Source organism: Schistocerca nitens, chromosome 5 (assembly GCF_023898315.1).
Source record: "Schistocerca nitens isolate TAMUIC-IGC-003100 chromosome 5, iqSchNite1.1, whole genome shotgun sequence".
NCBI lineage: Eukaryota > Metazoa > Arthropoda > Insecta > Orthoptera > Acrididae > Schistocerca > Schistocerca nitens.
The window spans coordinates 527,381,568-527,403,908 of record NC_064618.1 but is presented as its reverse complement, the minus strand read 5'-3'; the positions used below and the strand labels follow the sequence as shown (position 1 = coordinate 527,403,908).

Below are 22,341 nucleotides of genomic sequence, written 5' to 3'. Positions count from 1 at the left end.
AGGGAGGACTCGAACCTCCGCCGGGACCAGCCGCACAGTCCATGACTGCAGCGTCTAAGACCGCTCGGCTAATCCCGCGTGGCGATTGACAAGTATTTATCACATAAAAAAGGGACAAAGCTTGTGAAACTTACGGGATATCATCGATGCCTGATCGATAATAACTATCGCTCCGGCTAGTGGATGGCCGCTTTGTGCTACTTTGGCCTGATAGCCCGCATCTCGTGGTCGTGCGGTAGCGTTCTCGCTTCCCACGCCCGGGTTCCCGGGTTCGATTCCCGGCGGGGTCAGGGCTTTCTCTGCCTCGTGATGGCTGGGTGTTGTGTGCTGTCCTTAGGTTAGTTAGGTTTAAGTAGTTCTAAGTTCTAGGGGACTTATGACTACAGCAGTTGAGTCCCATAGTGCTCAGAGCCATTTTTTTTTGGCCAGATAAGCCCTCATTTTCGTCCTGAAAGCCCTTTTCGTCGCTAAGCGCATCGCTGCTGGCGTCTCTATCCTTGCAGCGCATTTCATCGCCGGTTTGGATTTGAAGGCGACGTGCATTAACGCAGTATGCTCTGCATTGAACAGACATACGGCCAAATTTGAAGCAGTGTTGACGATTTCGCTTCGGCTAGATATTATTTAAGTAGAGTATATCCAAATGGGACTATTGAAACTCGCGTTCGCATTTTGGGTAAAACCGCCCAAACAACGCTCCAGCAAATCAGGTTTACTGAAATCGTTTTAAATAGCGTGAGCGCGATACGGATTCTCCAACGCCGGAGCGTACCGTGCACATTCGGCCTCAAACGCTCACGGAATCGACACTTCATAGAGTTCACGCATAATATTTTGGGGAATAATTCTTCAGGGTATATACATACCAATTCCTTAATAAAACAGATCGAGTTTCTTCGACCGTCATCATGTCATCCCTCCTTAATACGCTACCTGACAAAAGAAGTGAAGCATTTACAAGGGGAGGCCGCCAACTGTGAAATTCAGATTCGATTCATACTGCGCTAATAAAAGCTCATGGCCAGAGGTGCAATGTGGCAAAGCACCAAGATGCACCTCTCAGCCGTTGTCGAGAAAATCGACAGTTAAAATAAACCGTTGCGGTGAAATACTCTCTACGATTATTAGTTTTCCACAGCGTCGGGGCGCAGCGGTAAGCGCTCGGGTTCGTAATCCGAAGGTCGCCGGATCGAATGTCGTCTCGCGCCATGCAAATTTTTTTATTAGTATTTGTTTTTGTAATATATATATATATATATATATATATATATATATATATATATATATAAAATTCCCGGCAATCAATTGCAACAATTATGCATATAATAAGTTGTTGAAAGTCGTTTGTCGTGGAAAAACTGGCGACTTCGAACATGATTACGTTTTCCGCAAACAAAGTTGTATTTCACAAATGTTATTGATTGTCTTATTGTCTTCATAATGTTTACCACGTATAGTTAACGGAAGACGTAGAAACGATATTCCGAAACGAATACTTATAGTGTAAGTCAAACGTTCGAATTAGAATAGAGAAATTACAAAAAACAAATACTAAAAAAAAGGTTGCATGGCGCGAGATTCGATCCGGCGACCTTCGGATTACGAACCCGAGCGCTTACCCTTGCGCCACGACGCTGTGGAAAATTATTAATCGTAGAGAGTATTTCACCGCAACGGTTTCTTTTAACTCTCGATTTTCTCGACAACGGCTTAGAAGTGCATCTTGGTGCTTTGCCACATTACACCTCTGGACATGAGCTTTTATTATGCGCAGTATGAATCGAATCTGAATTTCACAATTGGCGGCCTCCCCTTGTTAGAAAAGGAAGAAGAAACGAAATGCAAATTCACAGGCTGGGAGGGTGCGTGATTATCCACTGATTACAAAATCGAGTCAAAGTTGCAAAGAACTTGGCAGTATGAGCCCACCTGTAAGTAGGAGGCTGCTCTCCCAGGGGCCTGGCTGCATGCACTGACTCGGTTGTGAACGGCGTCATAAAGTCATTGTAGCCTCTCCTGAGGCAAGCTGGCCCACAACTGTTGATAGTCCTTGATATATACTAATATGGATATGGTGTCTGTTCTTTCGGTCATGTCAAAGAACAGACACCATATTCATATAAGTATATAGTTCTGGCAACACCAGCCATGACCTCCTTCTGTGCGGATGCACACACATTTCACGAACTCTTACGGGACTTGGTAAGAATGTCTTCCACGAGTAATGAGTGTGTTGGGGTGGGACACTACGGATCGCGGGAGCCGTGCGCGAGATAGTCCCTGCAGTCGCGCTGTCCTCTGTGCCTTCGGTGGCTCAGATGGATAGAGCGTCTGCCATGTAAGCAGGAGATCCCGGGTTCGAGTCCCGGTCGGGGCACACATTTTCACCGGTCCCCGTTGATATGTATCAACTTCTGTCAGTAGCTGAAGGTAATAATATAATTCTAATTTAGTCCTTGATATTATGGATACTGCCACTGGGACTGATTGTGAGTTAACGTCAGGGGTGGTCCCACACATGTTCTGTCGAGGACAGATCTCAGGATCGTACCGGCGACGGGGGCATCTCATCATCACGCAGACAGTTCATAGAGACAAGTGCTACGTGTGGACGAGAATTATCAAGTTGAAAAATGGTACTGTCGCATGAGTGGTGACGCAGTCTTGCCGTACTGTTGTATCGTCTGAGTACCCGCAGTCACTACCGGCCGCGACCTGAAGTTATAACCGATTACTCCTCACACCACACCGCCGTGCCTCACCAAAACATTGGAAGAATTAGGTCTATCCCTCAGGTCGCCGCCATACTCACCGACGTTGGTCATCTGGGGTAGTGCAGAAACGCGATTCATCGTTGAACTGAATGCGATGCCAGTCATTAGCAGTCCATGCTGTCTGGTGACGACACCACTCCTAACGCCGTTAGTGTTGTTGTTTTAACGGAAGCTTACGCATGGGACTGTAATTCCATATTCGAGCTGTTGCTGGTGTGGGACCATTGGGGGTGGGAAGATACGGAATGTTGCAGAGGGTTCATTAGTTGTTCTCGGATGGTAGGCGCCATTGTAAAGGGGTTACAATGTGCTTTTGGTGCGCATTACGGCAGTCCCTCCTTGTGGTGGTCAGAGGTGGTCGAGCGGAACATTGACGATAAGTATACCTTCCCTCACGTTCCAGTGAAGTCCAACATCGAGTCACTGCCCCAGATATCGCCATATTGCGCGATGCTACCAACAGGGCAAATGGAGACCCGCAATCCTGTCAGGTATTGATGACGCTGTCTCAAACGAGTACATGACATATTCGTGTCCTTCGCAGTGATCATTCAGGTAACAACACTAAACACGAACAGCACTAATGCACTCTCGTGGCCATTGTATCTGTCACGTATAACAAGTTACAATTGACATTCGATCTTGTCTTAAGGGCGCTTCACATTCTTTGTCAGGCGGTGAATATCAGGATATCTCTCCGAGAAAGCACTTCTGTAAGTAAACTTTCTGGTGTGATAGCCAATTAAGCCCCGTAAATGTTTAATTACTATACTCGACATAAAAGTGTTTGGTGTGAAGAACAATGAACTCTTAATGACGAAACTTCTCGAGCAACGCAGCCAATTAAGCACGCTGAAGACAGCGGACTCCGCATATCGCGCGGATTTGGTAATCGTTCGAGCAGTACGTACGGGAAATCCGACATTGTGAATCGAACGAAAATGGCTGCCGGATCGGCCGGCGTGCTGGCTTGCGGGAAACGGCAATAAACTTGTGAGTGGCCATTAAAGCTGTGTTGATTGGCGGTGTTCCATGCGAATCAATGTTTGCGGTCGCAGTGTGCAGCGGAATGTAAACAACTGTACTTCCATTTTAAAGTAACTACCATGCGACGATGTTGCGAATAGAGACTACGATTATATGTACCAAGCCGTGACTTGATAAAAATGTTGATTCACTTTATTGGTTAGGAAAAATGTAGGACTTATTTCGTATGCAGAATGCGCACCCGTAACTTTTCATGAATGGCCCACGATACCGAAACAACATTTTATGAAAACTGCAAAAGGGACGAGTATTTTGCTGTGTATTAAGGGCTTTAAATTACTTTTATTTGCCGAAACACTGAAGCTGCAACGATCATTTTAAATTCAGTAAGGTACTTGTTTTCATGGCTTTCGATAGCTCTTGGAGAGAGAGAAGTATAATGACGTGATGTGTCTCAGTACTTCCGGTTAAACGTTGTACTAAAGGGCTAAGTATGGGGTCGATGGGTAACTTCACAGTGCCGACTCGTGTCCAGTGCTGTGCAAACGTAACTTCACCGTCTGTTCCGGCTGATTTCAGCATCGTGTGAAACGTTTGAAACCAAAATTTAATAGGCGTTATGTGGCTGTAAGTCTCTTTTAAGTAGCCATCTAATACTGTTTGCCCGCCTCCGTAGCCGAGATCGCCAACGCACTCCTTTGCAGTGGCTCTCGACTCAGAGATAGCCGATTCGAGCCCTAATAATCCAAGAAATATTCTTTGCTGTAACTTGGACGGCGAGGGGAAAGGAGGAGCGAAGATGGCAAACAGTTACGGTATTTGCAGCAAAGACCAAACATCTCCGTTGTGGCTTATGCAGTGAGAGCGTGTGCCAGTATTGTTGCTGATGCGCGTGCCGGATGGAGACGTAAAGCAGTCCACTTGGTGCTGTCCGGGAGGAGTAGGCTGTGCCCTGCCACTGGGTTTCTCGGTCTCACTGTCTTCCGTCCACTCATCAGCAACAACACAAACATAAATTCCCAGCCGGCCGCGGTGGTCTCGCGGTTCTAGGCGCGCAGTCCGGAGCCGTGCGACTGCTACGGTCGCAGGTTCGAATCCTGCCTCGGGCATGGATGTGTGTGATGTCCTTAGGTTAGTTAGGTTTAAGTAGTTCTAAGTTCTAGGGGACTGATAACCACAGTAGTTGAGTCCCATAGTGCTCAGAGCCATTTGAACCATAAATTCCCACTGTACAAGCACTCGCCACAGTCATCCACAGCAGATATATACGAGGATTGCCCAGAAAGTAACGCACTGCATTTTGTTTTCTCAGCCCAAAATAATGCTACGGATGCGAAACGTTAGGTATGTATTATTTGAAGTCTCATGAATGAGCGCGCCAAGTTTCCGTCATTTCCGACAGATGGCGTAGGTGCAGGGCAGTTTCAAAATGGCGTCTGTAGGTGATGTAGTTACAAGCTACGTGCCACCGTTGACTTTCTCACTCCAGAGAAAGAAACTGTGGGCAATATTCACAAACGCTTGTGCAAAGTCTATGGAGCATCTGCTGTCGTCGGAGGTACAGTCATTCGCTGGGCACGGTGGGTGAGGTAGTCAGAAGCAGGTCCGGCGGAGCTCCACGATTTGCAGCGGTTGGGGAGGCCATCCGCCATCCACGGTTGTCACACTTGACATGTTGCAGCGAGCTGACGATCTCATTCGCGAGGACAGATGCATTACGACACGGCAGTTGACGCTGCATCTGTCAGTCAGCAAAGGAAATGTGGATGCAACTACCCGCACTCTTGGATATTCAAATGTGCGTGCAAGATGGGTCCCGCTATGTCTAACGCTGGATCACAAATCGCACAGAAAAAACATTTGCCTTGATTTGTTGCAACGTTTTGAAGCTGAGGGGGAGGCCTTTTTTGTCACGGATTGTTACAGATGATGAAACCTGGTTTCACCATTTTGAGCCCGAAACAAAACGACAGTCGATGGAATGGCGCCATTCTCACTCTCCACAGAAGAAAAAATTCAAAGCAACTGCTTCCGCCGGTAAGGTCATGATCACCGTGTTCTGGGACTGTGAAGGTGTAATTCTCATTGATGTGATGCCAAGCGGCGGTACTATTAATTCAGAAGCATATGTTAACACATTCACAAAACTCAAGACGCGTTTCAGGCGACTTCGGCGCCACAGTAACCCAGGAGATGTTTTGCTGCAAGACGATAACGCTTGGCACCACACAAGTCTGAGGACTGCTGAACACATCGCAAAACAGGGTTGGACCGTGTTACCCCATCAACACTACAGCCCTGACCTAGCCCCCTCGGACTTCTACTTGTTTGGGCCATTTAAGGATGCCATTCGCAAAAGACAAAAAAATGGTTCAAATGGCTCTGAGCACTATGCGACTTAACATCTGAGGTCATCAGTCCCCTAGAACTTAGAACTACTTAAACCTAACTAACCTAAGGACGTCACACACATCCCTGCCCGATGCAGGATTCGATCCTGCGACCGTAGCGATCGCGCGGTTCTAGACTGTAGCGCCTAGAACAGCTCGGCCACATCGGCCGGCCGCAAAAGACATTTTGAGGACGATGAGGAGGTGTTTCGCACAGTGAAGCACTGGCTCCGCCACCAGGAAATGGATTGGTACCGACAGGGCATACACGCCCCTTTCCCACGCTGGAGGAGGAAGAGGAGACTAGCGTTCAATGTCCCGTCAACAACGAGGTCATTAGAGACGGAGCACCAGCTCGGTTTAGGGAAGGAAATCGGCCGTGCCCTTGCAAAGGAACCATCACGGCATTTTCCTGATGCTATTTAGGGAAATCACGGAAAACCTAAATCAGGATGGGGTACGCGGAATTGAACCGTCATCCTCCCGAATGAGAGTCCAGTGTGCTAACCACTGCACCACCTCCCTCGGTTTCACGCTGGAGGAAGGCCATAGAACGGTATGGAGATTACGTGGAAAAATAGGGTGTGCAAATAAAACACCTTTCTTTCTAATGTGTAATTCTTATTATGTTCAGGAAACAATTGTTGAAGAAAAAATGCGGTGCATTACTTCCGGGCAACCTTCTTACATTCTTTACCACTCAGAACAGGTCGGAGGAAGGCAATGGGAAGCCACCTCCGGTAGGACATTGCCCAGGACAGTGTGGGATTCTCGCATCTGCTCCGAACAGTCTCTTCCCTGAGCACAGGGCTAGCTTTAAATTGACACCGGTCCATTAAAAAAAACGCCGAGTTGCTTCAGCAAATGTAAATGTCGTGTGACGAGAGCCTCCCTTCGGGTGGACCGTTCGCCGGGTGCAGGTCTTTCGGTTTGACACGCCACTTCGGCGATTTGTGCGTCGATGGGGATGAAATGATGAGGATTAGGACAACACAACACCCAGTCTGTGAGCGGAGAAAATCTCCGACCCAGCCGGGAATCGAACCCGGGCCCTTAGGATTGGCATTCTGTCGCGCTGACCACTTTTTTTTTTAATCTCATTTTTTTCGCTTTCGTTCGTTGCATCTGCTCGGGGCGGACGTCGTAAGACATCCGTTTAAGTTCGTTGTTGATCGATTAACTCAGTTTTTTTTTATTACAGAGGGCTGCTGACCCTTTCACCGAACACGCTGAGCTACCTTGCTGGCTGACCACTCAGCTACCGGGGGCGGACAGTTGGTTCAAATGGTTCAAATGGCTCTGAGCACTATGGGACTCAACTGCCGAGGTCATTAGTCCCCTAGAACTTAGAACTAGTTAAACCTAACTAACCTAAGGACATCACAAACATCCATGCCCGAGGCAGGATTCGAACCTGCGACCGTAGCGGTCTTGCGGTTCCAGACTGCAGCGCCTTTAACCGCACGGCCACTTCGGCCGGCGGCGGACAGTTGCTTCAGCATCTATTTGCATAAAAATGCGTCATGGCCTGAGTATATAGCAGAGTATTCTTTTAGTACAGGCACTTGTAGGAAACCTTATTATGATGATCTAAAAGTTTACGAAATGTTGGTAAAGTGCGTGTAACAAAGGGCTCTCTGTATTTGTCTCTAGTGCTTACTAACGGTCTTGTACTTGATGGCGGTTGCTTGCACAGTCGGTAAACTTCCTGGCACTTATCGTGAAATTTCCTTGGATAATATTTCCTGTATATAGAAAATATCAGGTAGGCGTCGCGGTTCGGGTTACCCGGTAACTTACAGGGTATTGGTCGTTAGATCTATTATTCAATTAACAGATTGCTGCTCTGGCTCTTTTATTTCGCCATTATATCTCGCTGTGTTTGAAAATTGTAACGTCGTTAAGGAATCAAGTGTGAATGTATCTTAGGCCACACATGAACTTCAGCGATTACAAATATATTTCGACGAACTTTTTATTAATACAGTAAGCTAGTGGTGAGATTTGAAAGAAAGTATCATTAGAGTAATTTTTTATATATATTATTCATTTTTTAAATTGCTTTCTACCGAAGTGGACAATATGAGCTGATCCAGATCTCTGTCCGTCAAGAGCTCCATTCTCTTTAGCAAAATCCCAGTGACTTGGGAGCGGAACTTAAAAGAATAGGGAATATTTGAGAGCAGATTATTAGTTCTCCTAGTGGCCGGCAACCAAAGGCAATCTCTCGACAACGTAGGTCGGAAACGAAGGTCTGCAGGTACTTAAATTTTTTTCTGGGACAAAAATTGGAGCCTAGGTCGTGCATCCAAGAGTAAAGTCAGTATCTTTTTCGGTATATATTTCAGTGTAGTTGTAGATACATTGCAATGGATAATACGTTTCAGCAGAACCGATGACGGACTACAGAAACTGCACTACCAGTTCAGAACTAAATTATAACTGCAGGTTTGACAATGTTATGGGAGCATCATACAAATGAAAATAAAGAAGGAGCAGTTTTGCTCGCTGGGAAATTTATTTGGTATACATATTTGACACAAGAAATGGCATTAATATCTTTCAAGTGGTGTAGCAGTTCTGACACCATTTTATGTTCGGTTTAGAATTTATACCTTGCTAGCAGATTAGAAGTGGTTCATTTGTTCCGCTATAACTGCTCACGCTGCCGAATATGTGTTCTACTATAACCTCCCTGTTGAAGACTAAAAACTTCAAAGTAGGAGAACCGTTGGTAAATTCATAAGTTGAAACAGGAACATGTCACGTCACTTGTGTGTCGAAGGACGTGTCCTTGCTAGTTATTACACTGCTTTTGAACGTAGTTACTATGAGCCGCACACTGAAGTACGCCCTGGAGCGCCTTCCCGCCTGCCGCTCAAATAAAGCACTTTGGGCGCGCTCGTGAACAACGGACAACGCAATTTCCGCGGAAAGGCTTGCTTTTGGCGCGCACTTCTCTCGTGTCCTCCTCTTGCAAGCAGAGCGGCGGCTAATGAAGCTCTGTTTATGAGCCCAGTTGTTCATTCTCGTCTCCGCTACCCGTGACGCAGAGATTTTCCCGCCTTACTAGCGCTGGCAAATCTCTCTACCGCCGTTGTGTCACCTTGTAACTTTACGACGTCAGTAAAATTCTGGAGCTGGTCTTACAGTTGCGCCTTTGAGAACACTCAATTTGCGTAATCGTAGTTACATCACGGCACGGAAGGCGCTTAAGTGTCGCGCGGCACGCGACATTGCTTTTACTCTGTTCCGGTAAACCGCCGGACGACACAATCTACCCCTCCTAACGGCGTCTATTTATGGAGGCGGCGTACCGCCGACTTCATTTCCGTGCGTTGCGTTCACTACGGAGGACACGGAGACAGCTGCCAGAGGGGAGCTATTTACGTCACGCTTCGTGAGGAGAAAAGCTGCTGAACGTGAGGTACCCGTAATGTGAGAAGGTAAAAGTGTCTTGCGGTCTTCTTCCTTTTCCGTCAGAATCACCTGCCGCTCCATTACTGTTTTGGCGAATAAAAGTCTCCTGCTGTATTTCGTAACCGTCAGTGAGTTCTCTCTGGAACGGCTGCGTGATCTTCTGCTCTAGCGACCTCTATCCTTGCTGTAAATATTAGAGCCATAGCGTCCACTTTGTCGCGTCACTGCCGACGATGAGGCACTGTTACACGCCACATAGTGAATCTTGTCTGTCAGATCTGCGACGGCGTCAAAGGTCATTTTTGTCTGAGATTCTGCTATAGCTTTAAGCAGAGGCCGAAGACGGCTACTCCAGATCGTACGGAATAGTCTGTTGAGTGCAGTCCCCGCATCAATTTTATTAGGTGCCTCTGGTATTGCGACGGCTTCCTGTTCATAATGTCTTCTTGCGTCAACACTTGACTCACAAGCTCCTCTTATGATGCAGGCAAGGTACGATTCAACTCGGTCTTCACTTAACCGTATGGATCTTGTGCAGGAGGTGCCGCGATTACGTCTTCAACTTAGGCTGCCTAGTGTTGGTCAAGCTGACTGACCAATGAAGGAAATTTCGTAGAATCTGTGGTTATTCCTGCGCAGTGAAAACTAGCTTTTACCTGCACAGACAAGAGTTTCGGATCGTTAGGCCAGAATGCCGGTAATCACACAGCAAATCGTGACATTGTCGGACCTTCAGCGTCCGCGGAGTCTTGCATTTTAGTAGCTGAACATTCTTTGGTCAATCCCGGCAGTTGTTGTTCTAGTATCTGTGGGCTGATCACGTCCGGTTCACCAGTGACAGTGCAGCTACGGCAATAACCGTCCCATCTATTTATGCGTGTGTTCAGTTATCTACATCTACATAGATGCACCCCAAGTCATTTCCTTTCCTGTTCCACTCGCAAAGTGACCGAGGGAAAAAAGAGTCTCTATATGCCTCAATATGAGTCCTAATTTCTTGTGCCTTATCTTCTTGTATGTTGGTGGCAGTAGAATTGTTCGGCAGTCTGCTTAAAATACCGGTTCTCTAAATTATCTCAATAGCGTTTCTCGAAAAGAACGTCGCCTTCCCTCCAGGGATTCCCATTTGAGTTCCTGAAACATCTTCATAGCCCTTACGTGTTATTCGAACCTACCGGTAACAAATCTAGTGCCAGCCGGAATGGCCGAGCGGTTCTAGGCGCTACAGTCTGGAACCGCGCGACCGCTACGGTCGCAGTTTCGAATCCTGCCTCGGGCATGGATGTGTGCGATGTCCTTAGGTTATTTGGGTTTGAGTAGTTCTAAGTTATAGGGGACTGATGACCTCAGAAGCTAAGTCCCATAGTGCTCAGAGCCATTTTTTGAACAAATCTAGACTTTCTTCAATCAGACCTGGTACGGATCCCAAACACTCGAGCGTCCTGTATGTGGTCACCTTCGCAGAAGAACCACTGTTTCTTAAAATGCTCCCAATAAACCGAAGTCGACCATTCACCTTCCCTACCACAGTTCTCACATGCTCGTTCCATGTCATATCGCCTTGCAGCGTTATGCTCAGATATTTGAAATACTTGACTGTGTCAAGCAGGACACTTGTAAAACTGTATCCGAACGTTACAGGTTTGTTCTTCCTACTCATCCGCATTAACTTACATTTTTTCTCATTTAGAGCTAGCTGCCATTGATCACACCAAGTGGAAATTTTGTCTAAGTCATGTTGTACCTTCCTGCGGTCACTCAACTTCGACGCCTTAGCAATCAGTCGTGACAGCATACAAATTATTAGCTTTCGAATAACTGTTAACAACAAACATTTGTTAACAGATACATGTTGACGGTAAGAAGCAACACGTTTGGACTGATAAATAGCAATAAATCAATTCTAGGCTTAGCGTGTCTCAGTGCCAAGAAGTTCTTTTTATCTATCCTCATGGAGCATCTATAAACAAAACACTAAAACTACCGATTCCGAAACACGAGCACCTCTGGCGTCAGGCCCGTGACCTCACTGACGTCTACGAAATGCACTAGTCGACTTTTATCCGCTGCAGGCAGAGTTGTATTCCATCCTTGGCGACTTGCCCAGCATGTGCACAGAGGCAATTCCTTCAGTAATTATTGGTTTCCATCCTTTGCCAAGACAAATAAAGCCGTTTTGAGAAAACACGTGAGGCGTATCTGTGGCGCAAGTTTATCCATTATTTTTCTTGAATATGATGGAGAATTTTGAAGTTTACGTGAGTCCATTTGGCATAAGTTTCGAAGGATCTTCTTCTTCGCGCTACCGTAGACTTATTCTGCTAGACACCTCACACAGTCGCTGCTGTCTTATAAAAGCGCTTGTCTGTACTGGAACCTGGGTTGGCGTCGGTCCGTTCGTCACAACATACGCACCAGGCTGATTCCTTCCTGTCGTTCCACGCAAAGTAGCGCTCATTGGCCGTAGTAATTATCTTCACGTAGATGGCTGACTATGTGATGTGTGGATTCCGGTGCAATCATCCCTAAGTAAGAAAGGGATGTCATCCGATGCAGATTATCTTCCTTCTCTCGTTATCACAAACGACAGAAAAGCACTTTACACTGACACAGGCTGATTTAGCTCCCGCCGCGCGGAGTAGCCGCGCGGCTTGAGGCGCCATGTGCGGCCCCTCCCGCGGAGGTTCGAGTCCTCCCTCGGGCACGGGCGCGTGTGTTTTTCTTAGCATAAGTTAGTTTAAGTATTGTGAAAGTCTAGGGACAGACGACCTCAGCTGTTTGGCCCCTTAGGAATTCACACACATTGGAACATTCAGCTGCTGTAGACGAGGCATTTCCATTAAGACACCTGATATGCAAGCAGCTCAAGTGCCATCAGTTAGTAAAAAAGATTGCAACAAGCCGTGAGGCACACGAGCACATACTTGGCTCGTACTCTAGGATTGTATGTATTGACTACTGTCTTTCTTTCTTTCTTTCACTGGTGCCATGTCCCGCGCTGACGCAGGGTCGGCATTGTTAGCAACGGATTTGGCAAGGTTAGTGGAAAGGGGTGGCCGGATGCCCTTCCTTCCGCCACCCCGTACACCTGGGGACGGAATTAGTGTACCCCTGCTGTCTGCATCGAGTGTAATTCATGGAATAGTGCGAGGGTGTTCAGATGTCTGCGAGTCGTGTAACTGAGGCGGAACGTGGGGACCAGCCCGGTATTCACGTAGCGGGATGTGGAAAACCGCCTAAAAGCCACATCCAGGCTGTCCGGCACACCGACCGACGACGGTAATCCGACGGGTGGATTCGATCCGGGGCCAGTGCGCCTACCCGAGTCCAAAAAGCAGCGCATTAGCGCTCTCGGGTAACCTGGCGGGTTGTATTGACTACTATATCCGGTTATTAAATGAAATCAGTGCAAAACAGCCATTTGCGAACGGGCAGAGTTGTGACCGCCTTATTGGACTGAGCTTTATAGATGCTGATAACCGTTTTTGTCTTTTGAAAGTCTTCAGGATCGCAATATCTGCACACCCTGGCAATTATTCCTGTGTGAGCATTTCTTCAATGTATGAGTTGAAGATATAAAATCCGTAAACGAGTCCGCGATCATCTTCGGCACCTCATTCATAAATGTCCGTCTTGATCACATGTAATTCACAGTGACCGGCTTCGGCGTGCTGCCATCATCAGATGTGTTGCAAAATAGAAAAAAAGAACACTAATGTCACAGTAATAAGTTCAGTTGGCAGAAGGCCAAAAATTTAGAAAATCTAAGAAACACATAAAAAAGATAACATGGCTGACAGCCATAACATACTATTAAAAGTATTCTGATCCAAGTGTCATCATCATATAATGTGTACACGCAGGTGCATAACAAGTGCTAGCGATGGATTAGCGGTGATGAAATCGGTCGATGGTAAGCGCTATTGCCATACAAAAACAAACAGTGACTAAATACACGCGAACTATCTAGCTGCCACATGTCGTGGCGAAAGGCTCATCAGATTGCTGCCACTGAACATATGTTGCAATTACCGATACGAATGTCTGCACATGCATCTTAGTACTTTAGTGCCCTGAGAGGAGTAAAGCTTAGACGCTCTGCGATACAAGAGAGATGCATCACATCCCACGTGTCCCATAACTCTAGCAGCTTTGTTGCAGTGTTCCACGCCTGGTCTACCTCTGCAGATTTACTCCGGCAGCCAATGTACAAAGCATCGCGGAGAGTACTTCGTGCCAATATTAGGAAGTTCCTTTGTTACTCCTTTATCTTATTCCCACGATCCCTACAAGAACTATACGATGGAGATAACATAATTGCCGGCCGGCGTGGCCGAGCGGTTCTAGGCGCTATAGTCTGGAACCGCGCGACCGCTACGGTCGCAGGTTCGAATCCTGCCTCGGGCATGGATGTGTGTGATGTCCTTAAGTTACTTAGGTTTAAGTAGTTCTAAGTTCTAGGGGACTGATGACCTTAGAAGTTAAGTCCCATAGTGCTCAGAGCCATTTTTTTAGATAACATAATTTTTGCTCAGTCTATCTCAAATGATCGTTCTTACCCAACAATCTTTTGCAACAACGACGAAGGCATATGATGCAACTCTTTTCGTTTCAAAAAAATGGTTCAAATGGCTCTGAGCACTATGGGACTCAACTGCTGAGGTCATTAGTCCCCTAGAACTTAGAACTAGTTAAACCTAACTAACCTAAGGACATCACAAACATCCATGCCCGAGGCAGGATTCGAACCTGCGACCGTAGCGGTCTTGCGGTTCCAGACTGCAGCGCCTTTAACCGCACGGCCACTTCGGCCGGCTCTTTTCGTTTCATTTCATGTCACTTTTTAATGGAACCTCTACGTCTTTGAACGCTATGACACGTTGTAAGAAGTTTAACGTCAGTGCTATAATTTGATGCCATCGGGCTGGGGGGGGGGAGGGGGGGTTCTGTTGTTTACGCTCGTTCTCTTGCAACTGTCCACGTTTGAATAGCACTGCTATTCAGTACGCCAAGTGAAAATCATAAGTCTGTCTGTGTTTCTTTATAGCCATCCAACTTACATACTTTCATAGATACTACATCGCCAGGGCGGCCGGAGCGGCCAAGCGGTTCTAGGCGCTTCAGTCTGGAACCGCGCGACCGCTACGGTCGCAGGTTCGAATCCTGCCTCGGGCATGGATGTGTGTGATGTCCTTAGGTTAGTTAGGTTTAAGTAGTTCTAAGTTCTAGGGGACTTATGACCTCAGAAGTTAAGTCCCATAGTGCTCAGAACCATACTACATCGTCATCAGCGAACAATCAGTGTGTTGTTGCCCCTTTTTGATCTGTCATAGCTGTGTTTAAGTCGAGAACATGAAGCATCTTGTCATAATGAAATCAACTGAGTCTTCTACGCTGAATTATCGTAATTAAAGAAAAGAAGTAATTAGAAAGTGAAAGAGAAGCTTACTGCGAACAGAATTAAAAAGAAAAAAAAACATCTTTATGTATGTAGCTGTCTTCTATCACTGCAGTAGGCCCACTACTGTTATTCCCTAAAAACTTGTTAGCATAGGTATGAAATTATTAATAAATGAGAAGGATTAAAATTTATTATTCCTGTCTTTTTTCCAGCAAAGTACTTTCGAGGTTTTTATTTTTTATTTTCAACATGTAGTTACTCCTCCACCTTCTTCTCTACATAGTCGCCGCACCGACTTAGACATTTGTCTTAACGTGGTACCAACTTTCCAGTACCTCTGTCATGAAACAGCTGCTTGTGATTTCCGCCCATTCCCTACGCTGGTCTGCAGCTCGTTGTCTGTGCAAAAATGCAGTTCTCGTTGGCAGCGGTTCATGTGAGTGAAAAGACGAAAATCAGAGGGAGCCAGGTCGGGGCTGTATGATTGGTGATCAGACACTGCCCATCGAAAACGCCGCAGGTGCGTCTTCATTGCACCTGTAGAGTGCAGCCGAAAATTGTCATGAAGAAGGAAACGCATGACAGTTATGTTAAGTGGGCTGCACGAAATGAGGAGAAATTCTTCAGAAGGACGTAACATTCGGCGGAAGACACTATTTTCTACGCATTTTTACGTGATGACTGTGCGTTCAGAACAGAGAAGTGCGACGTGAAGCGCTAGACAGACATACTAGAGACACTGCGCAACACATCTGCGCAAAGTTTCACACGATTTTCGTTGTGGTTTTAATATCGTGACCAAACGGAGGTCTTTAAAAAAAATTAGTACTCTTCCATATATCAAATTTACACTTTCTAGCACCAGATTTTCATTGTGAAGCAATGTTTCTGAACTGCCTGAAAGGGTATCACATGACTCTTATGTATATTTTTATCTTCAGTAAGTCGTTGGCAGACAGATATGCTCTTTAGTGGAATAACGCATTTTACGCGTCTCTAGAAAGTTTTGAGCAACGAGGTACTTACCTGAAGGATTCACTGCCACAGCAGCTCCTCTATCGGGTTTCTGCCTGTAATTAGATTCCGCTAGATCCCGCCACTGTGTGACGCGGGCTGCGTAAGTAATTACTTCAGAAGGAAGAAATAAGGCACGAGTCGCCTGCTTCGCGTTCGTCATTTGTCAGCGCCAGCGATGTAAGCGCATTTCGCGCCATTATTAGCTTAACGTTGCCCGCCAACGTGCAGGCAAATTTCTTGCCTCGCGCGGCGGGGAAATGTTTTCCGCTAACGCCCTGCGAAGGGTTGTCGGGTCAGGGCGTGCACTCGGCGAGTTTCTCCACGGCGCGCTTCCTGGCTTTTTACGCACAGGTAATTCCGTAGATAATTAGCGTTGAAGGGCGAGAATTTTCGGATGGGGTGGCTCCAAAAATGCTCATTATATAGTTTACTCCGCGAGGGTTATTTCATTAAGTCTGAGCATCGTCTCGAAGTGAAACAATGCTGCCAGTAAGTGAAGCGGAACTCGATTGAATTCCGGACGAGACTCCGGTGCAGTCGTTCGAGATTAGGGTCAGACGCGTGAGTTTATAGAGGAAGAGAAACAGGAGGTAGATTAATTTGATTTTTTTTTTCTCCTGGAGTATGTGGTCCCTTCAGAAATCTAAAATGTTGCTGTTCTAGCTTATTGGATGTCTCTCTACGAAATTAATAACTAGACGGATTGTCGTGTTGCTTATGCTGGTCTATCCTGTGCAAGCCTGTTTATCAATTTATATGTGCTGGAGACTATATCCAATTGAAACTGTTTATTGTAGTCAAGCGCCGGCCGCGGTGGTCTAGCGGTTCTAGGCGCGCAGTCCGGAACCGCGCGACTGCTACGGTCGCAGGTTCGAATCCTGCCTCGGGCATGGATGTGTGTGATGTCGTTAGGTTTAAGTAGTTCTAAGTTCTAGGGGACTGATGACCACAGATGTTAAGTCCCATAGTGCTCAGAACCATTTTTTGTAGTCAAGCCTCCCACCACGCCCGCCCCATTTCCCCTGGCACGCCCTTCCAATACCAAATTGACGATTTCTTTATGCTCAGGATGTGTCCTATTAACTTTTAGTCAAGTTGTGCCATAAATTACTTTTTCCCCAATCTGTAGAGTACACTTCGTCCTAAGATATTCTATCTATCCATCTATTCTTCAGCATTCCTTCTGTACCACTGCGTTTTAAAAGCTTGTGTTCTCTTAATGTGTGGACTGTTTATTAGCCACGTTTCACTTCCGTACAAGGCTACACTCCAGACAGATGTTTTCAGGCAAGACCTTCTAACAATTAAATTTATTTTCGATGTTAACAAATTATTCTTTTTCATAGATGGTTTTCTTTGTATTGTCAGTCTGCATTTTATATCGTGTCCATTTTCGTCATCATCAGCTGTTTTTCTGTCCGAATAGCAAAACCTATCTACTACTCTTAATGTCTCACGTCCTAATTACCTATTATGCACCAAAAAGAGTAGAGTATGGTCTGTGATCCATACGAGAGTATTTTCCATTTAATGCTCTCCCAAGCTCGTGAACTGATAAGCTGATGTGGAAGAAACAGTGCTGGTGCAAGACATATTGTAGCGTAGCATCCAGAATTGTGGAGATTCTGATATCTCTTGAAGAAGTCATTTTACTGCGCAGCCAACTTTTCTTATAATTTACCTGTTACATACTTGTGTCTCTTAGGCATTTTCAAGTTATAGCACAGTAAAAATTGTTAAGTGTCTAGCATGATAAAAATTCCAAACATCAAATGGTTCAAATGGCTCTGAGCATTATGGGACTTAACATCTATGGTCATCAGTCCCCTAGAACTTAGAACTACTTAAACCTAACTAACCTAAGGACATCACACAACACCCAGCCATCACGAGGCAGAGAAAATCCCTGACCCCGCCGGGAATCGAACCCGGGAACCCGGGCGTGGGAAGCGAGAACGCTGCCGCACGACCACGAGATGCGGGCTTCCAAACTTCCGTGCGTGTCTGGGGGGAGGGGGGCGCCATGTGATGACGTCCGTAATAAGTTTCGTAGACCCATAGCAGGTAGAGGCACAACCATCCTAGCTGGCCCATAAGTAAAATGGAAAAAGGGGAACCTTTATTTCACTGTGCCAGCATACAATTCATTAAAATGGGTTAGTGTACGTATTGAATTGATGTGTTTGGTACCCGAAACGATATAGAGACGGTAATTAGGTAATATTATTTGCTGCGGACGAAAGTATCTTCAATTGATTTTAATTGTGATGTAAGTGGTTTCAGTTTATAATTATTAATGATATAATTATTAATGATGGTGGTGATCTATAGATTCCTTTGTGGGTATAAGTAATCTTTCGTTGGCAGGTACTTCAGAGACAGATTTCGAAGTCGTGCAAGGTGACTAATTATGGAAGACACTCAAGTCATATACTAGAAGAAGCAGATGTGACTTCTTCGTCTAGCCGTCTAGATTTAGATTTGTTGAGGTTTCCGTAAGTGGCTTCACGTGAATGCCGGGATGGTTCCTTGAGCAAGGCGACTTTCGTCCCCGCATGCCTCTCCAGTGTGAGCTAGTGCTTAATGCTCTAATGTCATCGATGGCGTCACTGTTCTAAATCCCGAAATCCCGGAGACTTCTGCTGTGTAACATGTCTACCAACTGTATGTACCTACATAGCCCGCTATACAAATACGAGCAAGAGATGCCGACCGTCTGTTAGGATGACTTGCGCTTATGGACAACTATAGTGTGTAGGCGTTCGCGCTGAACTGTGGTGGCAGCAGGAACGTGCAGACATGCGTCCGAAGACAGTGGCAAAGAGAGATATAATTTGTTAGAACTACTTCGATGCTGTCGGGCTATTTTTCTTTGTTACAGGCTTACTACCTTAAATCTCTCCTCATTTAAGGGGATCTGCCGTTCATTACAGCAATTGGAAATTTCGAACAAGTCGTTCTGCAGAGAGAGTCCAAAACTGGTTTACACTATTTTTGACATCTTGTTGGACAGAGTATGTCCCATCTAATGCGCAGACAAAAAAATGACACAAATTGAGGAAGTCAGTTACGCTTTGATTAACCTCTGGCTCGTATGCAAGCAGTTGTTCCGGTTGCCATTGATTGATAGTATTGTTGGATGCCCTCCTGAGGGATATCATGCCAAATCCTGTCCAATTGGCGCAGAATCCCAAGTTAGTTGGAAGGCCCTGCCCATAATGCTCCAAACGTTCTCAACTGGAGAGAGATCGACGCCCTTGCTGGTGAAGGTAAGGTTTGGCAAGCACAAATACAAGCAGTAGACTCTCCCGCTGTGTGCATATGGGCATTCTCGTGCTGAAATGTAAGCCCTGGGTGGCCTGCCATGAAGACCAACAAAATGGGATGAAGAATATCGTCGACGTACCGCTGTGCTGTAAGGATGCGGCATATGACAATCAAAGGTGTCCTGCTATGAAAAGAAATAGCACACCGTACCATCGCTCCTGGTTTTCGGGCCGTAAGTCGGGTGACTGTCAGGTTGATATCCCACCGCAGTGTAGAGCATCTTCACACTCGCCGTAGGCCTGGAATCTACTGACCTCAGTAGAATTGTCTTCAGGTATGAGTCCCGCGTCGAGCTGAACACCGATGATCAGCGAAGACGTGTTTGGAGACGCCCCAGACAGTGGTGGGATACCAGCCTGACTGTGGCCTGCACTAAGGCCCGACAACCTGGTATATGTCTTTGGGTGCCATTTAGTTTCATAGCAGGATCCTTTGGTTGTCATCCTCGGAAACTTTGCAACATAGCGGTACGTCGACGATATTGTACGCCCCGCCTTGTTGCCTTTCATGGCAAGCCATCCTGGGCTTACATGTCAGCAAGATAGTGCCGATGCGCACACGGCGAGGGCTTCTACTGCTTGTCTTCGTGCTTGCCAAACCCTACATTGGCCGGCAAGGTCGCTGGATCTCTGCCCAAGTGAGGACGTTTGGAGCAAATTGGGCAGGGCCTTCTAAGCTCAAATGGCTCTGATCACTACTTAAACCTTACTAACCTAAGGATATCACACACATCCATGCCCGAGGCAGGATTCGAACCTGCGACCGTAGCAGCAGCGTGGTTCCGGACTGAAGCACCTAGAACCGCTCGGCCACAGCAGCCGGTACCCTCTAAGCTGCTCGAGATCTTACTTTGACTATCTAAAGCGCCAATTGGAGAGAATTTGGCACGATATCGGTCAAGAGTACATCCAACAACTAAATCAGTGAATGCCAGGCCGAATAACTACTTGCATGAGAGCCACAGGTGGACCAGTGCGTTATTGGCTTGCTCAGTTTGTCAAGTGCTCTCTCTTGCATAAAGCATTCAATTTTTCTGTAATTGTAATGATTTCTTTGTCTGTACATCTACGTCACCTCTACCGATTTCAGTCTCATGTGAGTAGTTCCTTCGCGGAGCGTCGTTTCTTTTTGCATTACGGTGAACAAAAGTACAGGGTGTTCGAAAAGTCTTTCCCTGATTACATAAACTGATAACTCAGGCTAGAAGTAAGATACAAATATGAAACTGGTGTCTAATTGTTTACAAACTATCAAAGTTTTTTTTTCACACATCAGTAAACTTCCACATGAGCACCCTTGGTAGCACGTAGTACATCTAGGCGATATTCAATTTCCGTCCACACATTAGCGAACATCACTGGAGGGATCGATTCAACGACTGTGGTTATCCGTTGCCGCAGGGTTTCAAGATCTGGTACACGTGTTCGGTAGACCTCGTCCTCGACATAACCCCATAAAAAGAAGTCTAATGGGGTTATGTTAAGAGAGCGTGGAGGCCAAACCGTTGGCCCTTCACGACCAATCCATCGCCCAGGAAAGGTCATATCGAGATAGGCACGGACGTCCAAACCCCGATGAGACAGTGCACCGTCTTGCTGAATACTGAAGCAGCTGTAGAACAGTATACAGTTGCAACATGTCCAGATACCCTGCAGATGTGATGGTAGCCTCAGCGAAGAAGAATGGCCCGATAATTCGATCGTGCAATAGCGCGCACCAAACGTTCACCTTAGGACTGCCTCTGGTGCACTCCATCATCTCGCCAGGGGGTTGTGAGCCCCAAATGCGCAAATTATGGCGATTCACTGACAAAAAAGGTCGCTTCGTCGGAAAAGGCAATTCGTCTGAGATAACCATCATCGTCCTCAATACGTGATAGCATTTCGACCGCAAAGTCATATCGACGTGTACTGTCATTGGGCAACAAGGCCTGAACGATTTGCACTTTGTGTGCACGAAACAATAAATTTTTGTGTAAAATGTCATGGAGAGAGCTTTTTGTAATTCACGTGAGGCCCTGCGCACCGATTTCTTCGGACTTCACAGAAAAGACTGCCTTACAGCTTCCAACCTGTCTGCTGATTTTCTTGGTCGACCAGACCTCGGAAGGTCAGCAACCGATCCTATGTTCTTGAACTTCTCATACAAGGCTTTAATGCTCTTTACATCAGGTGGATTCCTTCCAAATGTTGTCCGGAAGTGTCTCTGCACTGTGGTTGGTGATCGTGTCTCATTGTACCACAGGACACACTGTGCCTTCTCCTGATTGGTTAACATGGCTTCTTGGGCACTGCACCTCATCCACTACTTACGTACTGCGAACCTAAAACAGAAAAAAACTTTGATAGTTGTAAACAATTAGACGCAAGTTTCATATTTGTATCTTACTTCTAGCCTGAGCTATCAATTTATGTAATCAGGGAAAGTCTTCTCGGACACTGTATTTTTCTTTTGGGGCATTCAGGACCGGGTGCATCGTGCAGCGTGTGCAGGTCAGTGAAGAGGCAGTCCCGGGAGCAGAGGCGCGGTGTATCTTTAGCAGCGAGTGCGGCGGCTGCGGATGGGGAAATGGGAAACGGGGTGCCGGCGTGGCGTGGCGTGGCGCGGCGCCGTCAGCCCGTCAGCGGCGCCTATTTACTCTGCACACTCTCGCCGCGCCCGTCGGCCGTCACTCGTATAAATGAAGCGCGCCGCGCCTCGCAAATAGCTCCGCATAAAATGCACCCAAATCTTAGAGCAGGGCCAGCTATCTGCCTTCTGCTTACATCCTTCAGCCGGCAGAATCGTGACACCCGAATATTTCGCAGCCGTCAGCTAAGACGCTTCTGTTGTACGCTGGTCGACATTACTGCCAAAGGCCTTGATTTAGGCACTGGTTGTAACAGAGACCGTACGTGTAGGATGGCGTGGTTCTTCTAACGCGCGTATGCTTAAAATCAGCAAGTTATACTTACCCATGTTTATGACAGTAAAATGCATAAGAGCAGAGTTGTAAAACTACTGTGGGCTACCATATAATATCATA

At 46.5% G+C, this 22,341-nt stretch overlaps 1 protein-coding gene and 1 non-coding gene across 2 annotated transcripts in view; both read left to right on the top strand.

The window, feature by feature from the left end:
- The window catches only part of LOC126259616 (kalirin), a 1,784,965-nt gene that overhangs the window by 1,032,811 nt on the left and 729,813 nt on the right, over nt 1-22,341 (top strand). The gene's annotated exons all lie outside the window — the stretch shown is intronic.
- Nucleotides 2,303-2,377, top strand: Trnat-ugu (transfer RNA threonine (anticodon UGU)). The gene has a single exon. It is a non-coding gene; the product is annotated as a tRNA-Thr (tRNA).